The 20,630-nt window shown below is 41.2% G+C and overlaps 1 long non-coding RNA gene across 2 annotated transcripts in view; it reads left to right on the top strand.

Moving 5' to 3' along the window:
• Positions 1-16,393, top strand: part of LOC141374925 (uncharacterized) — a 132,149-nt gene extending 115,756 nt beyond the window's left edge. For both annotated transcript variants that reach the window (XR_012382135.1, XR_012382136.1), the window contains exon 4: positions 16,335-16,393. This is a non-coding gene — a long non-coding RNA (uncharacterized lncRNA). The remainder of the gene's footprint in view (positions 1-16,334) is intronic.
• Positions 16,394-20,630: the final 4,237 nt, after the last annotated feature.

The following is a 20,630-nucleotide window of genomic DNA, read 5'->3' as shown; positions in this document are numbered from 1 at the left end:
ATTAAACAGTTGTAGTTAAAACTATATTATTTTCTAACAAACTTTCCAACATATTTTTGGATGTTTCTAAGCAATATATTTTCCTTTCTGTTTCGTTATCTTCATGATTTTCCATAAGGATTATTGGTGGTAGATAACTTTATAATTTAGTCTTTAGTGAGGAGATATCCTAATGAGTTCATGACTGAATTTGAGCAAGAATTAACATTTCCCAGAGGTGGAAACAGTGACTGTCAGGATTTTCTGGAACCCTCTTTAGGAGTGTGAGAACATCTTTATTCATAAAATGGATATTTGCATCTCATTAGGCCAAAGCATAACATTGTTATTGTTCCTCTACTGGAATTCAAATATGTGTAGAAAGGTGTACAAGTCCACTGAGCAGCTAAAGAAAAGGGCTGTGACAAGTATTAAGCCATCATATTATTGTATAATATATATTGTTATTATTATAATTTGAGTTCCATACCCCCACTGCTATACTGAGGTAGGCACTCGCAAGCCACATTTCTCCTTTGTCCGCTGGCCCCATGTTAGATCCTGCCAATAGGGGGTGCTAGAGAGAAACTGGAAGGCAGGAGGAGGGAGAAGGCATGGCCTTCTTCCCGTTTGCCTGCTGGCTGTTCCTGGCAGTAGTATTACTCCATCTGTGACCCTTCACCCCAGGCACAGGAAGTTGGTTCTAGCAGTGGGTGTTTTCCATGGCTGGCTTCTTTCTACACTTCCAGAACCAGCCTCATCACACCGCACTCAGCAAGACCAGCAGCTGAACCTTAGCTTCCTAAGCTCCTGGGTGTCAGGAGCGCTGCCTTTAAGGTCCTGAAGTAAAGCAGCTCTTGGGCAATGTCCCCTATTGAGAGGTGTCGTCCCAGCTCTGCCAGGACCCTCTTCTGAGTTTCCAAGTTTTGATAAGCCAACCTCTTCCCTTCTTTCAGGATTATCTCTGAGATCTGTCAGTGTTCTCCTTTATGTTTTTTCAGTACTGCAACACATGTTACCAGTTTCTTATATTATATTATCTCCAATAAAATAGCTAGCATGGTTCCCATCTCTCAGAGTCCTGACTGATCCTTGAGTGTAACAGGTGTCTTTGGGCTGGGGGAGAGGGGGAGTGGAGGAGGGAACAGGGATTGTTTGTAGTCAAATAACTTTAAGAAATACAGAGCTAAGCAAAGTTTAAAAGGTTTCTCTACAATGGGACTTACCAGAGCCTATGCATATGCTACTGTGCATTGATTGCAAACTTTAAAGTGAAGGACATTTCCCAAACTTAATTGAGCATGGAACCCATTCAAGTGTGAAGTATGTCGTGAGATTAATGCTCCGTAGAGCACACATTCAGAAATGCTGGACTCAAATAATAGGTCCTGCAACTCCCAGGAAAACTTCTCTGTTATCAGTAGTAAAATACATGACATCGGCATTATCTTGCCGTATAAAGGTACTTCATTTAAAACAAAATAAAAACCTGGGGGATCTATAATATATTCATTTCAGGCCAGGCCCCCACAGACAAAGCAAAGTGGAGAGTAAAGGTAATTCTTTTAAAAAGAAAACACCAAAAAAAAAAAAAAAAGATACATAATGGAAATACGGGAAAAAAAACACCAACATTTTGATCAATATTCCAGATATTTAGATGGCTAGAAAATTATTCATAAAGTACATTCTCATAAGTTTCTTTTTAAAGATTTTTTAAAAATTTTATTTACTTATTTGAGTGAGAGAGAGAGAGCACGAGCGAGTCGGAGAGGCAGAGGGAGAGGGAGAGAGATCACAGAGAGAGAGGGAGAAGCAGGCTCCCCACTGGGCAGGGAGCCCGATGTGGAGCTTGATCCCAGGACCCTGGGATCATGACCTGAGTGGAAGGCAGATGCTTAAACTACTGAGCCACCTAGGCATGCCCGTTCTCATAACAGTTTGAACTGAAAGACTGACCTTTGATTCTCTCTATATTGATGTGTGATTGCTAATTTATTACTAGTGAAAATTCTATCCAGGCCTCTAGTCCAGCTAGCGACAGCATTTAATTTTCCAGTATCCTGGAATTATGAATTCCACTAGCTGAGAAAATACTCTTTGCTTTTTATAAGGCAAATGTACAATGATTTATATATTTAATATCAAAGGAAATTTGAGATGCAAGAATTGCCATGTAAGGGCTTTTTGTGGCCAGGTCTGCAGCCAAAATTAGGTAAAAACTGTCCATTGAATGCAGATGTGGGGAACAAGACTGCTCATTGTCTTCTGTCTTCACTACTCTGCATTCCTATGATCTTTGCCACTGTGAAAACCCTCTCTAATTGCTCTAGTCCATTAAACTCTCCCTTCTCTGAACTCTGCTGGTATTTATTGTGTGCACCCTAATTTGGATATGTCATAAATGCATTTACATTGTTGTTTATTTATAAACATAAAAGCTGTGTCTCTAAGTGAATTGCATATCCTTTGATAGCGAGAACCATGGGCTGTGGCTACAATAACCATAACATCTGGATATGGTCTAAAAAAGAATTTGTTTCTGACTTCTAAGTTTATTCATATGAAAAGTATCATACATTTAAAGAGTAGTATTCACAGATAGGAAAGAAATTGACATGGAATCCCAATTCTGGGAACAGGAGTGGGTTATGAAGTCCATACAAACACCTGTTTGTGTTAGAACTTAGTGCCTTGCTTGTAATACGTGTTCAGTAGATGCAAGTTGATGATAATGGTTATCATGGAATTAGAATATTTGGGATTCCACTGGGATCTCAGATGGAGCAGGCTAAAGGTGTACTCATTTGAGCAAGCGTTTATTAAGTTCCAGCTATAGAAAGAATGGATGGAGTAGTAACGTGGAAAGAACACTGATTTGGAATCAGTCAGAACTTGGAACTTTAAACCCCTCCTGACTCCCTGTGACGTTTGGCAAGTACTTAACTTTCCTTGACATCAATTTCCCAGTCTGTAAAAGAAAGATAATAACTACTTCAGGTTGTTACTGTGGTGATCACATGAAGTGTTGGTATTTCACACATTTGACACCTAGTAGTTCTTGATAACTGGTAGTAGTAGTGGCTGTTGCTGTTATTTTTAGAGAAAGCTTGTACCTGCCTGAGCGGAATCAACCATCACCCACCCAGGGTGACGGTATTCACCTGCACCTTCTACTGTCTGAAATCCAAAGCAGAATTCACTTGCCTGGATTTAAGGATGATTCCCTTTATAATGCCCAAGACAATAACCCACTATCAATATTTTTGCTTCATGTGCATTTGTTTATCAGCTCTAATAGCTAACCAATAGATGCATTGATTCACTCATGTAGTGATCATATACTGAGGCATTACTCTCACAGACATGCGAAAGGACAACAGGATTACAGAGATGAGTAAAATGCTCTTGAGCTTTGTCCTCAGGGGACTTGAAGTCTTGCTGTGTACTTGCTTGAGAGAAAGTAGAGAGAATACGGAGGGAAACAAAGAGCCAAACAAGGCAACTAAAAGCTGGAAGGATAAAGCATCTTAGTAAGAGCTCTGTCTACTCTACCTTGTGCCTAGAACCTCCCTGGTTCAATTTGCAAGGGAGGAAACAATGTCTATAAATGATTTAGTTAATTATAAGGGATTGTCTTTAATGAATTAATATCTAGATTTATTATCCAGAAGAGTGGGGTAGTTTTGCATTCCTCAAAGCTGTGTGGCCTCTGCCCACTGCACACGGGACCGTGAGACAAATAGGGAAGGCTCCTGAAGGCTCCCATCCCGTACAAGCCCGTCCCAAATTGCGGGGTATATCCTCCTCAACAGGGCTGACATTTTTCTGAACAATAAAAAAGGACTTCCTAAATGAGTTCATCTTTTAAAAAATAAAAGGCCAACAGTAGACTTATTGTAAGAATCAACTGTCTTAGAGTAGTATCATTTGCATGCAAAAAATAATTAGGGTAATTAAGCAAGCTTGGATGGACCAGGATTTGTCCCCAGTCTCCTATGCATTAGTTTTGCATTTCTTTATACTTGGAAAATGGTGCAAGTGGATGTCTTTCAAAACAGTTTGTAATTCAAATTTTCACTAGTTCATGCTGACCTGAAACTCCCAATTCATCCAAACCAGTAAGGCTGAACTGCACTTTCTCAAAGCTTTTAGGGGCTGATTGAAGGACACCCGCATCTTCTGCTTCTGAATTATCTGGACCCATCCCCAAGTCCACCATAGAGCGGCAAGTCCCCTTCCACTTGACTGGCTGCGCATACATATGGAGAAATTCTGGACCACTTCTCCTGCCCAAAGCCATTTCCTCCTTTCACCCACAAGATAATCAAGTTACGGTCTGGAATTAGAATTAATCGCCGGACATATTTTATAATTTATGAGAGTGTTGCATCTGATGTGAAATGATCAAGTTTTATGATCTACGTCTGCATTTGCCATTTATTGACTCAGAGTTTGGGTATTTAGCTTCTCAAAATGGATTTAATATGGCCAGATTAGTTGGCCCTTTTTATGTAGGCCATCCTGATCGCTACCCAGTAGTTACAGAGTCCCTCCTAATCCCTTCAATATCCCCTCAATATTAAGGCTGATTCAAAGCTGCGGGTGTGCTTCATCAGAATAATGACGGCAACAATTCCTCATATTTGTATAATGCTTAATATTTTTCAAAGCACTGTTGTTAAATGTCATACCCTCCCAAACCGGGTTCAGTGATCGGAAACTGAGTAGAATCTCATTTTCCTCATTAAAATAAAGTAAAAAATGTTAATACCAGAGGAAATGGAGCTGCCAGTCCCTCAGTTCCACATTCATTAGCAGAATCCTGCTAAAAAGTGCTGAGATGCATGTTGTGCCAAGCTGTCGTGGACAGTCACATCGTGGACACTCGGTTTCTCCAGAGAGCCAGCTGCTCTTCACTCTTGCTCTCCTCCACTCATACACAGAGTGATCGTCTGGGGCAGGCCATGAGAAGCCGCAAGCCGGCTGCCTCCCCTCCAGTGGCCCCCTACCAGCTATGATCAGTCTCACTAGGCAAAGCCCTCTTAACTGCCCTCCAAATCTGAGATCCTCCTTTAGGTCTTTCCTAGGCTCGCTGCAATCAGTCCAGTGATGTTAGGCCCTCGAAGCTGGTACAGACACAGTCATGATTCTTCACCTGCTAAGTGGCTCTGGAACTTTCCACAATCCTTAAGATCTAACCAGCCACACTTCCTGCAATCACAGCCTTACTAAGGGCCCCGCGACCAGCAAAAGAAGTCAGATCAGGCTCAGCCAGCAGGAGCAGAGCCCACGGGGATGCTGGGCAGTCTGGCAGAGGGAGCAGGAAGCAGGGCAGCTCCTAAAGGCTCCAGCAGCATTTTACCTGGTTTTCACATTTGTTCTACTCTGGAAGTGACAGTGTGTGTCTGACCTTGGCCCAGCTCCTGAGACTAAATGGGGAGCAAGCATCTGTGTGCTCTTTGTCTCTCGCCTTACTATCCCGAATGTGAGCCTCTTTACGTTATGACACTGCTTCAAAAATCTAAGCCCTGTTTTATGGAATAGCTTCAACACTGTGGATCTTGCTCTCTTCCCTCAACGGCACCACTGGTGCAACTAGAAAGTACCTGGGCACCTCAACAGTATAGCACGAACAGTTGTCTACTCTTTTCATATTTCTGGCAGGAGACGTGGTAGTCATTAGCGCTGGTAGCAAAGTACTTCCAGCCTCTGCCTCTGGGTACCTGTGGGATATATCTCCTGCTCTTCTCTGAAGTCAGGCACAGCCTGGCTCTTGCTTTGTTCAATAGAGAGTCCTAGCGATGTGTGTCACTTCCGGCAGAAGTTCTCACAGCTGGAGTATGACTTGCACATTCTTGCCCAATGGCCACAGTGACGGTGGAGACACATTGCAAGAGAAAACCTCAATTGTCCTCGACCTGGGTGCCTGTGACAAGCAGACACCAAAAGCCAACCGACACTAGACATGTAGCATGAATAGAATATAAAAGACTGATTCTGTTGTGCCACTGAGAGCTCTGAGCTGTTTGTTATCACAGCACAAACTGACCTAATGTGACTACGTGAGTAGAAGGAGGCTGGGAAGATTTGAAAACCAGGCCCTGAAATCTCAGTCAGTTGGCTCGGCAATTCAGGAAGTTGCCTGAACTCCGGTGAGGAGAGTTGTGCCAACCAGCTCAGCCGCCCCAGTTTGACAAAGCTCAGGGCAGTCACCATTGCCCCTACTGCCACAGCCAAAATGATGTATTAAATTGTAGCTTGTTGTCAAGATAATGCCACTTCCTCAAAGTCTTTCTCCTTTGGGAGAGGGCACACATTACACATTTTCTTCCCTACATTTTCAGAAACAAAGGAAGAGAAAAGAGGATCCTGCCAAACAGCATTTATATTTAGCATGCGCCATATGCACATGTGCGGTATGGAGCACAAAGCCATGTGGCTGTCCTGCCGGATTGAAATCAGCAGGATAGAGAGCAGGAGATAGAATCTGTAAGTGCGAGACTCACAGTCGTATAAATGTAGGCATTTCTGAGAACAGAATGGCTCTTTGTGTCTTGACTTCACAAGATTCTTCAGTAGCCACTTCAGAATATTCTAGGGGAGCCTAATCTTTAGATGCAAGGCCATGAGTAAAAGGAGGGCTTGGTGGGCCAACGGTCTTTGAAGTGGAGTGCAGTTACTTAGGGCCCCTGCAGGTTTTTGCTAATCCACTTTACTACATCCTCCACTATGGAGCTCACTTCTGTGTGGCAAGTTTTCTCCTTAGAGTCACAGAGGGAGAAAATATTTTGAGGGAAAGATGGCACCTCCCAGCATCAAAGCCACTCTTAAGACTGAGTGCTTGACCATTAGGAAGGGGGCATGAGAATGCAGAGCTTAGGCCCTAGAGAGGGAACTGAACCTAGGGAACTGCAAATAAGGTAGAAAAGGAAACAGGTGTGTACACAACCAGAATCAGGATGGCATGACTCCCCACCGGTTTTGACCAGCAGAGGTGTGTTAGAAGGAAAGGCCTTTGCCAGATTCCAGCTTCCCAGAGGAGAGGTTTTCTCTGAATACACACAAGGCTGTCCAAGGCCCTGTACTCACGTCACCCCTAGCGAGCCCTGATTTTACTGATCTATGGATTATCCATTTAGTGGATAAAAACAAACCCTCTATTAGTTTGATGAAATTCAGAATGTTTTGGTGTACATATGTACACATTTTGATTGGGTTTATTCCTTTGAGGGAAATTTCTGGGTTGTTGGGTATACATATATTTTATTAGATACTACCCAGTAAGTTTCCAAGCATGGACAATTTTGCACTCCCAGTAGCAGTGCATAAAAACAGTTCCAATGGCTCTAAGCTCCACCAGTACTTGGAACTCTCAGTGATATTGTGTTGGCTTGTTAGTTTGTTTTGTTTTGCTTTGTTTTAGTGCTTCTGGTGAATGTGTTGTAGTTTTGCAGTTTTAATCTGTAATTATGTTAAACACCTTTTTAATCTGTAATGATAAGCACCTTTTCACATGCTCAGGATTAAGGCATCTTTTTGATGAAGTACCTGTACAAGTCTTTCTCATTTTCTGATTGGATTACCAGTCACTTATTTGTAGGAGCACTTTTTATATTGGAGAAAGGAGTCCTTTGTTTCATGTATGGATTGCAGTTATCTTCTCCTGTTCTTTGGCTTGCTTTTTCATGTTTTTTATGATGGCTTTTGATGAACAGAAGTTCTTAATTTAATGAAGTCCAATTTATCCATTTTTTTCATGTTCAATGCATTTTGTTCTAAGACATCTGCCCCCCCCCCTTGCCATGTTCTTCTGTGTTTTCTTCTGAAAGCTTGTTTTAGCTTTCACTTACCAATCTATGATCCACCTCAAATTAATTTTTGTGCACAGTATGAGAACGGGGTCAATTTTCATCTTTCCCCCCCCATGAACATCTAGTTTCTCAGTATCTTTTATTGCAAAAACATCCTTTTCTCCCACTGAATTGTAGTGGCACCTTTGTCTTAAACTAAGCGCCTGTAAATATGTGGGTCTATTTCTGGGCTCTGTGTTCTCTTTTATTGGTCTGTTTGTTCATCCTCAGGCCTTTACCACCCATTAACTTAATTACTGTAGTTTCCTCACATGTTTTGAAATCTGGTAGTATATGTCCTCCACCTTTGCTCTTTGTTGAGTATGTCATTGCTATTCTTGACCATTTGAATTTTCATATAAGCTTTAGAATCAGCTTGCAAACTCCTCAAACCCCACCTCCCAAGACTTTGGTAGGGGTTGTACAGAACCTATGGGTCAAATGGTCAAACTGACATCTTAACAATATTGAATCTTTAAGCCCACAAATACATCTCTGAATTGATAATGGGCCTTATTTATCTCAGTTTATTTAGTAGGTTTTGTGTAGAAGTCTTATACATCCTTTGTTTGACTCATTTCTAAACATTAAACATGTTAATTGTTAGTTGCCAGCATAAATACAACTGACCTTATATATTGACCTTGGTAAATTCGCTTATTAGTTATAATAGTTTATCTGTACTTTTTACATTTCCATATACAAATTATGCATTCTGAAAATAATGACAGTTTAATTTTTTTCTTCTCTCATCCTTTTACCTTTTAAATATTTTTCTAGGCATTTGTATTGCCCAGAATCACTAGTAAAATGTTAAAGCAATATCGTACATCTTGGGGCGCCTAGGTGGCTCAGTCATTAAGCGTCTGCCTTCAGCTCAGGTCATGATCCAGGGTCCTGGGATCGAGCCCCGCACTGGGCTCCTTGCTCGCCGGGAAGCCTGCTTCTCCCTCTCCCACTCCCCCTGCTTGTGTTCCCTCTCTCGCTGTGTCTCTCTCTGTCAAATAAATAAATAAAATCTTTAAAAAAAATCACACATCTTTATCTCACTTCTGATCTCAGAGGAGAAGCTTTCAATATTTTACCATTAACTATTATGTTTTTATTGATTTTTTGGTATGTTACTATCAGATTAAGAAATTATATAGGTGTACCAAAACACACACACAGAGGTGTTCATAAACAGCAGTATTCATAAAAGCCCAAAACTAGAAACAAACTAAACATTCATTAACCATAGAATGGATAGGTAAGTGTGGCATATCCATACTTATTCTATGCAATGGAATACTATACAGCGATATAAAATGATGGCTTACTCCTATACTAGACAACATGGTGATTCTCACAGACAAAATATTCAGTGAAAGGCCGTATGTATATATAAGATAATTCCTCATATTTGGGTAGATTTTTTTTTCCTGCATTGCAGCCATTTGAAGGTTCTTGTCAGTATGTTAATTAGAAGAATGCCAAATTTCAATGCAACCATTCATTTTAGAAAATAGTTTATAACTCAATCACAGTCATGTACCATCATCACGGTATGTGTAATCGGTTAAAATAATAGTTCCTGTGGCAGACACACCCTCAGGTGTCCCCTCCTGAGTCATGTCCTTGTATAACTCCCTTTCCTTGAGGGTAGACAGAAACTGTGACTTCCTTCGAGCCAACAGAATATGGCAGAGGGGATAGGCTAGCCACCCCCTTGAGTAGATAACATTATAAAAGACTTCATTTTCCTCTGAGAGAGAGTCTCCTATAGGTTTTTAAGAAGTAAGCTGCCATGTCATGAGAGGGCCATGTGGTAAGGGACTGCAGGTGGCCTCTAGGAGCTAAGAGTGGCCCCAGAGGACAACCAGCAAAAAAGCTAGACTTCAGTCCTAGAACCCCAAGGCTCTAAAATCTGCCAACAACCGCAAAGAACCCCTAGTTCTAGAAAAGAACCCAACTGTAGCTGATGTCTTGATTATACCTTTGTGAGACCCTGAGCAGAGCACCCAGCAAGCACCCAGCAAAGCTGTGTCTGGACCCCAGACCCTCAGAAACTGGAAGATGATAAATGTATTCTGTTTTAGAACACCATGTTTGTGTTAATTCGTTACACAGCAGTAGATAACTACTACAGTTCTACCGACTGTCACTATACCTATCTTTTTACTCTTGATGGGCAGGATGGCTATGGACTCAGAACAAGGGTAACCAATTTGGGAAACGCTTTGATGTGGACACATGACCTTCTCAACCTGGTGCACAGCTGTCATCCTGGGATCCCCCATAGTCCCACCTCTGCTGTCTCCTTCCCTTTTTCTGTGTATTTCTTTCAATTAGCTTAATTCCTTCTCTGAGTGGAATACCTCCCTCAATAGTTTCCTTAGAAAGTATGTGTGGGAATTACATTTTTAAGATCTTGCATATCTATGATTGGTAGTTGGGCTCAGTGTAGGCATTGTTTTGAAGGCATTGTTCCCAAACAGTTGCTCTTGAGTTAGCAGAAGTTCTGATTCCTGATACTTTGCATAACATCTGTTTCTGTTCCTTTTCTCTAGAAATATTTGAGATTCTCTCTTTGCCCCCAGTGTTCTGAATTTCCCAGTAATATGTTTTGGTGAAGATCTATATTCGCCTATTGTGCTGGGCTGTCAATGAGCCCATTCAGCCTGGAAACTTAAGTCTTTCCATCCGGAAGAATTATCTTGAATCATAGCTTCCCCTTTAAGTTGTCTGTTCTCTCTTTTGAGAGGTCCTATTATCTAGATGTTGGACTAGTCTCCTGTGTAAATGTTCCTTGAAATTTTAAAGAGTCTACACAGTACATCTTACAGTGGACAACATAAAGCAAAAAGCTTCAATTAGGATATCAGCTCAAATTCTTATCATCCTCTACAGGTAGAAAAGATGCCACCTTTCTGGTCTTGTTCCTTCTGATGATTTTCTGGCCATAGTGGCTTCTGAGACCCCTTTGCTTTCTCACAAGCCACTGCATTGCACGTAAAGTAAAACTCTGCAATTGCTTTTTGTGTCCCTGCTTTATTCCCAGAATGTGTTTTCTAAGTAATTGTGTCACTTTTTTTCCCTTTTATCATGTTTTTTAGAGCATTTGGGGACAGGCTATTACGTTAGTTAGGAGTCTGAGTTGCAAGAGATAGAAACCCAGTCTGATTGAGCTTGAGCACAAAAAGTGGGGATGGAAGATTTATTTGGCATATACATTCAAGTTACCAGGAAATGCAGATTCTACTGGACTTGAGAAAAAACTAGACTGGGGCTTGAACATCATGTAAATCAAGTCTCCACGTCTTGTCCCTGCTCTTCTCTGGAGCTTTGATTCTTTTCCCTTGAGGTTTTCTCCATATGACAAAAAACACAGTCACTAGCAGTTCTGGAATTCCACATCTTGCAGCTTTAGTCACTGGTGAGAGATTGACTCTGAATCCAGAATCTCAAAATCCTGGGTAATGAACGTGACTAACCAAACTGGACTTAGGTGTCCATTCTTAGATCAACTCTTGACAGGAAGTCAGGGTCACAGAACAATAACACTAACTGTGTGGATGATAGGGGAGAGGGCCACTCCCAGATTATGGGTGCTGATGCCACAGAGACTATCCCTTAGATGTTCCTGATAGCAGACCTTCTTTTCCAGATGTAGGTTGCTTAGCAATAGGCACCACTCTTCCTGAGACACTGGGGCCAGATCCTTCAAACGCTTAAATGACATTTGACATCCAAACCCCACTGGGCTCAAAGTTCAATTAGAGAACAGACAGCCCAGGAAAGGAACTGGGTTGAATCATTAGTATCTGTTTTCCAAATGCATAGTTCCCACTCAAATCTGGGTAAATATTTTCAGGTAACAAGTGTTCTTAATAAAGAGCAGATAGAAACATAAAGATTTACCTTAATAGACTTGATTAGTAATAAGCTTATCCCCAGTTCACCAGATAATTTCCAATCTTCCCTCTCACTGTTGTAGACCTGACTCAGAAGGCCTGGATAGAAAATAATGTTTATTCCTCAGTGGATGGTGAGCTCCTGAATACATTATAGTTTTGTGTAGGTCAAAGGAGACCTTCAAACACTTTAACTCTGAGGTTAATAAAAGCAGGAGTAATACAATTTTGTGTCAGACTTCTTTTACTTGTTTTGTTGGAATGTCGGGTCTTAGGTCTATCTGAATTTTGTCAGCTTCTCCTGGTCATTTAGTCGTTCATGCACCTTTTGCTCCATTCTTTACTTGTCTTTTAGCTGTCGCTTTCTCTTTTCACTGCGGTCTGTTTTCCACTTTGGTTTGAGATGGTTATCCACAGAGAAAAAAAAAATTTCTTCTAAAGAAAGCAGAAATCTAACTTACAGTTGTGAAAACTATTTTACACTATTTTTGTATAATTACTTGAGTTTCCTGTAGTGGTGCAGCTGAGAAAAATTGTTCTAATTGTGTAATTTTCTGCAACTACTCCGGGACAAAAATCTTGGTAATTGGATTTTTTTAAACTAACAAGTCGTCACAATTGGATAGTTCTTGAACTATTTGTGCTTATGCTTCAGAAATTTTCAGTGGATATACAGTGTATTTTAAATGTTTTGCATCAGCTTGTGGTTTCAAATTTGATTTATTTAACTTCGGGTTTTAAAATAGATGACAACTCTGATTATACATTGTCTCCACTAAATGGACCTTTGCTAAGTTTTGTAGCCTGTTCATCCCCACCCCACACGCTGCTGTTGCCATGGGAGCCGAAATCCTGGCCTATGTAGCTCCGCCCCCAAGCGGCTCTGTCTCCCAGAGTGCTTTGCTGTTACTATGGAAATGCCTGCCCATTAATCTTGTTGTCCTTCTACTACCAGAGCACCTTTAACTGTCTCAAGCAATCAAGTGATGTTGCCTATAGCCAGGGAAAGGAAAGAGAAGACTGCTTCCCATTCTACAACTGCAGCACTGATTTTAATCAAGATTTAATCAAGGACCAGAAGAAACTAAAGCTACTCTTAACAGCTCTCTTAAAAATATCCAAAGCAGGATCCTGCTTGATGCATAGGCACGTGCGCTTGTTCATGCCCTTGCTCCAGACCCCTGAAAAAGCACACTGCATATTTTTGAAGCTACTTTTATATTTAATATACATTACAAAACAGCACAGTGAAATCAGGAGGACAAGTGGTCATTCATTTTGACTGATGAAAACAATGTAATGCTTACCTCAAGTTTCTGAAGAATGTGTTTTTGGAAATAGTCATGAAAACCACACACACACACACACACACACACACACACACATACACACACACACATGCCTGCTGACTTAGACAAAACTTTACCACCCTGTAGAACTGAGGAGTAGTAATCATGACTCAACGGAAGAAAATTAGCTAATGAGTTATAGATACTGATATAAATTTTGTCTCTTCTATTACTTTCAGGTTAGGCATCTGTGCGATTTTAAATTTCGCTCTGTGGCCACTTGTACAAAGTAAAAATAGGACTTATCAGTAGTTCTGGAAGGATTTTCCAGGTCATCAGGAAAAAAAATATTTGAAAACAAATCTTGGCCTGGCTCCCCTGGATGTGAAATGATAACTGTGGAAAGATTAGACACGCTCTGACAAATGATACATGTCCAATAGCTGTTTTTAGAACTAGGAAAATAGTATATATATATGGGGGGCAGAATCTAGCTGATGCCTACAGCAAAGGGAGACTGCCTTTTCTCTGAAAATAATCAAATGATGTTAGGGTTGGGTGGGCGAGGGGAGGGAAGAATCATAGTGAGGAAAGAGCTCAAAGGACCGGGAATGCCCCTCTTTTCTAAAGACCCACAGGAGCAGGAACGGTTGTGACTCTGGGCCATCTAAACAAGGCTACTTGTTGCTTGGGCACTTGGCTCTGATGCAAAAAACAACAACAACAAGAAAACAAAACAGGAATGAATGAATGAGCAAATGAACTGGTGTAGCACAGAATTTGAGGTTTGTTCAAATGTCTGATAGGAAAAGTGTATGTCCATAAGCCTACCAGTTATACAATGAGAAGGAAAGTCTCCCTGCCAAAAGCAGATCTTGGTAATAGATTAGAATGAGGGGTGGGGGGGAAGATTAGATTGGTAGGATTTTGTCAGAACACTCAGAGAATGCATAAAGTGACAACTTCTGCATTTGAACATTACCTTAAACTTCCAGTGACCTGTTTGGTTGAGTCTGAATGACGTGTTATCCCCTCAGTGGTATTTTTTCCCATCCCCTTCTGTATTTATTTCCTAGGGCTACTGTAACAAAGTACTCCATACTGTGTAGCTTAACACATAGAAATTTATTGTTTCACAGTTCTGGAGGCTTGAAGTCCAAAATCAAGATATCAGGAAGTTCATGCTCCCTCTGAAACTTGTAGGAGAGAATCCTTCTGGGCCTCTTCTAGCTTCTATACTTGCCAGCAATCCTTGGCATACCCTGGCTTGGAGATGCATCGTTTCCATCTGTGCCTCCATCATCACACGGCCATCTTGTCTAGTGTGTCTTCATATCATCTTCCCTCCGTGCATTCCTATGTCCACATTTCCCTCTCATAAGGATGCAGTCACACTGGAGTAGGGCCCCACCCTGCTCCAGCAAGACTTCACCTTAACTAATTACATTTGCAATGACCCTATTTCCAAATAAGGTTATCTTCTGAGACACAATAGTCAGGACTTCAGCGTATCTTTCTGAGGACACAATTCAACGCGTAACACCTTTTCTCAGAAATAGTATCAAGAAAAGTATACAAGAAAATTGTTAATAATTATAAAAATCAATTATGGGAAATCTTGATCACTTTAGGCCATCTGAACTCCTTTGGTTTGTTGGAGTGCAAGTCATGGAGTCATATTTCTTAAAGTTCAATTTACCTTCATACCAGGGAGTATACACATGAGATGGAGATAATGATCGTGGTGGTGGTGGTGGTGGTGGTGGTGGTGGTGGTGGTGGTGGCGGCAGCTAACACTTACTGAATGCTTATTATGAGCAAGGTGGCATTCTAAGTACTGTACATGTATTAAATCATTAAGTTCTTATAACCACCTCCTGAGGAGGGTTCTTGTTATTGTTCCCATTTTACAGATGAGGAAACAGGCACAGAGAGGTTAATTTAGTTGGTTTGGAGCAAGGCAGCCAGCAGAAATACCACTGTACCTCCATAAGTGTGATCAATAAAACTTGGAGCTGCCCAATTTAGAGAACACCTTTTGTACACCCAGTCCCCCAAAAGTGAATTCAGGAAGGAACTACCTACATGCTGTTGTATATCTTTAAATCAGCCCCCATTTCTCCTCCCATGTGAAAAGAATGTGCATGTGCCTGCCCACCTGGGTCTCTCTGGGGGAGAGTACAGCCAGTGTCTTGATTTCCTCAGGTTGAATCCTAAATGCCATGTTATCTCCAGCTTTTCTATCTTATTTTTATGACTGTAGAATGGATCTGCCTAGTACTAAGTATGTGGGGTATTTTTAGACTTAGGAATATGAATTCTTTCCTCAATACAAGAACAAATTCTGGGTCATCAATCTATGAACAACATGCCAAAAAAAAAAAAAGTTTGCATTATGCTTATTATTTACCTAGATCTGTGAGAGCCAGGGTGATTGATAGCAATTAAGACATCAGTATTCTCATTCTCTTGGGATTTCTTGGATGAATTACAAGGGCATACAGATTTGACTTGTTTGTCCATCCATGTATTTAATTAGTTCCACCAGACGACAACAAAACAAATTCTTTGTTGTAAGCTCATCAGTGACTTGATGTAAACACAGGACCCTCAAAAATATAAAATGCACAAATTACATGAATGCACTTGTCTCATCATCAGAGCCTGAGCATTAGGGACAGAAATCTATTGTGTAATGTAAATATTTTCCCATAAAATGTAAAAGTTTAACACATTGTGGACATTTGATAATTATAAAACAATAAACAAGTTAATCAATTAAATAGAAAGCTTAACATAGAAGCAATCCCATGCATTAGGCAAAATTACAAAGGTTAGTGCCATTCTCCATGTCTTGAGACATTCCATCCTGGAGAGAAAAGAAATGAAATCTCCTCTATATGTGTTTGCCTTCCCTGCCCACTATCTGAGGACCTGTAGAATTCCCAATTTATCTTCATAACATGCTACCTGCATAACATTGCCTTTGATGAAGGAACAGAGTTTGCAGCAAAGGATGTGTGTCAGTGGAAAGGGTCCATTCGTTCTACCATAAGCCAACTCATACAGAAGCAGCAGATCTGATAGAATGTTGGGATGCCCTATTATAGAGTCAGATGAGATAGAAGTTCAGATACAAAACCCTCCAAGTTGGGGAGCTCTTTCAGATGTACTGAGCCAACAGCTGATCTATGGTACTGCACCCCAATAGCTAAAATATATGGGTCTAAGGGATGAAGGGATGGTAGTAGAATTGGTACTTGTCCTCATTGCTCCCAATAACTCACTTCATATTTGTGCTTCCCATTTCTACAACTTAGGTTCTGCTGGATTGGAGGTCCTGGTTCCCAGTGGGACTACCCTTCCACCAGGGAATATGGTAAGGTAAGGGACCCATAGAACCTGCACCCTAGTCATGCAGGGCTCTTCATGCCTGTGGGCCAGCAGTCAAAGGAAGGGCTTACTGTACTGTTGGGAAAAATCTTTCCTAATTATTATGAGATACTAGGGTTGCTGTTACATAATGAGGCAGGGAGGAATATGTCTGAAACTCAGGAGATTCACTGAGGAAACTCTTGGTGCTTCCACTCCTGATGGTAATGGTGAATGGGAAATAATAGCAATCATGGCCTTACAAAGGCATCGTAACCAGGGAGTCAGACTCCCAGAGACAAAGGTCTAGATTATTCCATCAGATGAGCAATCTAAAGTGGCAAAAAAGTGAAGGCTAAGGTTGGAGGAAATCTAGGATCAGTGTTGGAGGTGGAAGGTGGAGGTGTTGGAAGAGGGAGATAATAAATATCAATTACAGCCTGGGGGCCAGCTGCAGCTATAGTTCTGTACTTGTTCTGCTGACTTTCTTATATTGTTTTAATGAGATTGTGGCTGGCCATGACCTTGAAGAGGTCATGCCATGTAGTGGCAGAGGGCTTAATGTGGGGCTCAAGTAGATCAGAGAGGGAAATACAGCAGTCAGTGTGTCTAAGCTTCCTTTTCAAGTGATGTCTTGAAGAACTGGTGATCCACAGAACATACTTTTGGCAGGGCTGTTTTTTGTTTATATTTTAGATGTTTTTTTTCTTGTTGATTTACAAGGGGTATCTCTAATGATCAAACTATCTCTTTGTTATATGAATGATAGACAGACACTTTTACTTTTATCCTGTGAAAGCCCCCACCACAAAAAAAAGCAAATAGAAGAATTTTGAAGGTAGCAAAAATTTACTGACAAAATTGTCGTCCCACTGTGGGTACGCAGGACACCTGGATAACTGCTTTAATATATCTAGAAACCACACTGCTTGGAGAATGCTGGTGTCCACATTTTGAAAGCAAAACTCTCTCTCGCCTAGTAGAATATCACTTAGAGGCTCGTGTTTTTCTTGGAATGTCTTTCTATATTTATACTCATTACAGGGATTACTCTAAAGTGATGGGGTCACTTAGCTAAAAAGCCAACCTTACTCTAGTGAATTCTAACATTTGAAGAGATCAGCATGACCTTAAGGGATTGCGATATCTGTCTTTCACTGAAGACTTCTGTGTCTCAGAATAATTGTTCTTGTAAATACAAGTTTGCCTGATAAGAGTAGGTTGAAAAGGTATGTGCATTGGTTAAAGCATGGATCCAAAGACTCACCTCTGAAAAAAGGGAAAAAAGAAAAAGAAAAAATCATTCTCTCTCTCTCTCTTTGTCTTATAACTTTAAGTAACCCATAGCAACTGTAGATGTATGAATGTCACTAGTCTTCATATTTCTCTGACTCCAAGCTTAGTAGTCTTGGTAATTGTGAGTTGTTTTCAGAACATTACTTCTTCATTTGGCTTTTCTGGCATCAGACTGCATGACATGTATGCATAAATATATTAATCTATCTGTGTCATTTTTAAAGTTTTGCTTTCTTCCTGGATGTTAACTCCCTAATTTTTTCCAACTTCTTGCTCATAATAAATTCCAGAGCAATGCAATATATTACCTCTTCCACACAACTTAGAATTCACTGTTTCACATCTGTCATTTGGAGATAATCAGGATTCTTTCACTACAGAATGACTAAACAGTGTGTCCTGAAAGAAGTAAATGATGGATTTCTTCTTAAAATACAGAAAGAAAAATATTGAAAACACTGCATCTAAGACAGGATCAGGAAAATAACATTAATGGAATCTCTGCATACAAATAAGATATGGTCCATCCTACCTAATTTGCTCTAAATTCAGTAATATTCTTTTTTTTTTAAAGATTTTATTTATTTATTTATTTGACGGAGACACAGCGAGAGAGGGAACACAAGCAGGGGGAGAGGGAGAGGGAGAGGGAGAAGCAGGCCTCCCACGGAGCAGGGAGCCCGATGCAGGGCTCGATCCCAGGACCCTGGGATCATGATCTGAGCCGAAGGCAGATGCTTAACAACTGAGCCACCCAGGTGCCCCTAAATTCAGTAATATTCTTAAAACTACTGTTATGTTGACCCATTGCTTGGTCCCATTTCATTTTACCAAGCCGATAGTAATAATGATGAGGAGGATAATAGCTAGAGTTTATTGAGTGCTCACCATGCATCAGACATGGCCCCTGGTGCTTTGCACACATCCCTCCAGTCCTTCACTGCTACCCATCTGTACACCTCCTCCCTGGTCCAAGCCACCATCGTCCAGAGCTGGGCTTTCTAGAGTGGCCTCCTAATTAGCTTCCTTGCTTTCATCCTTCAGTCTTTATAGTTTATTCTCCACGTGGCAGCTGGAGTGATCTTCTACAAAATATTTTAGAGCACAGCACTCCCCTGCTTAAAACGCTTCCAAAAGGCTCCCACTGTACTTAAAACCCACTCCAAGCTCCTTACAGTGACTTTCAAAGCCAAGCCTGCTGACCTCTGGGATCCCATCAGAAACACACACTGGCATTCTGCAGACACATTAAACGCATGCCTGCCTGGGGACTGTGGCACTTGCTACTCCCTCTGCTTTGATCTTCAGACCCTAAATGTCACCCCCTCAGAGGGGAATTCCACATGGCTCAGTCTAACCTAGCCACCCGATCACTCTCTATCCTTCCATTTGAATTCTTTGCGTCGCACTCATCACTGACTAATATCCTGTTGTCCTGTTTGTTCGTCCTCTGACTCCTTCCCCTGGAATGTCTGCTCCTTGTCCACTCCGTTCATCTCTAGAACACTACCTGGTACAGAGTAGGCCCCCCAGAGTGAGTAAATGAATGAATGAACAACCCTGTGAGCTAAGAACATTATATACTGAGAGAAACATTATATTCAGATATGAAGAAACCAAGCCTTTGGAGGGGGAGGAAAGTTGCTGAAGCGTCAATATTCTATGTGCTAAAATAAGAATCCTGATTCTCAATTTTGAGCAGGGAAGTTATGAGAAGGGGGGAGGTGGGGCAGGACAGGTAAGCAGGCCATTGACCTCTCCTATAAAATTAAGAAGAAAGCTGATTTACATCCACCAGACTTCTCTTTGGCAAGGAAAACAGGCAAAGAGTTGGCACTGCTCCACGGAGGAGGAGAAAATATCCCAACAGGGGCATCTTCACTGTTTTTTACCTGGTGACAATATCAAAAGGGATCCCTCTGAGCCCATTTTAAGGAAGGCTCTGGAGCAATTTTTCTTATCCTTTTGTGGGTCACAGAATCTGAGAATCTGATAAAAATTAAGCACCTTTTCTCTAGGGAAAAAGGGACATTTTATGTACAATCGCAGAAGGTCTTAAACCTAAAGTATTGTTTCGATACAGAGGAACCATTTGGGTTTGTTTTTTCCTCGGTAGTGTTAAAAAGAGTTTCTTGGCCACCTCTCTTCTGGGCAGGGCAGACAGATGTCCTTGCCTCCCTGGAGAAGTGATTGAGTGATGATAATATCCTGAGCCTGAGCCTTTCCTAACCTTAAAGAAGAGGAAGCCAGCTCTCAGCTTCTAATAATATGGGCTCCGGTTTAATGGACCACCCCAGCCCCTGACTGATGAGTCCTCCATTCTTCCATTCAGCAAATAGTTGTGAGCACCTCCTATGTGATAGGCATTGTACTGAGCCCAGAGGATCCAGGCAAGGTATGTCCCCTGCCTTCATGGAACCCACAGACCCAGAGGGAAGGCAGACACACTCCGGAGCCCACGGAGACATGTCTCCTCCTCCTGCTGCAGTAGTTGGTAAGTGAGCATCATTTACTTGGCAGCAGAGAAAGAGATATCCAAATCATCAGACTTGGTCTGGCCCAAGGGTTTCTGGGTAAGGTCCATAAAACACATTTTCACATCCACTTTTTAGGTTTTCTTATATGATGCTCATGAACTCGAATCATACAGACCATCTGGAACCTGTAGGCTGTCGGACTCAAAAAAGCCGACTTCTGAAGGAATAGGAAGAAGGCTTGATGAAACTGCCTGGAACATTTTGATCTTACCTATTTTTGAGCTACAGAAGTTACATTTTACTAAAAGCTGAGAGACACCTGGGGCTTTGGGGAGAGGAGAATCCTTCTTTTAGCTAAAAGCCTTTTATACTAAATATTTAGAGTATAAATGTATAAACAGTTTATACTACTGTTCAGCCACATTCCCACTATTTAGCTTCCATAAATGTGAAAAGGGGAACGCTAACTAA

This window comes from Callorhinus ursinus, unplaced genomic scaffold, assembly GCF_003265705.2.
Source record: "Callorhinus ursinus isolate GAN/ISIS: 27379988/994484 unplaced genomic scaffold, GSC_fseal_2.0 scaffold23, whole genome shotgun sequence".
Lineage (NCBI taxonomy): Eukaryota > Metazoa > Chordata > Mammalia > Carnivora > Otariidae > Callorhinus > Callorhinus ursinus.
This window is presented reverse-complemented; position numbering and strand designations above follow the sequence as displayed.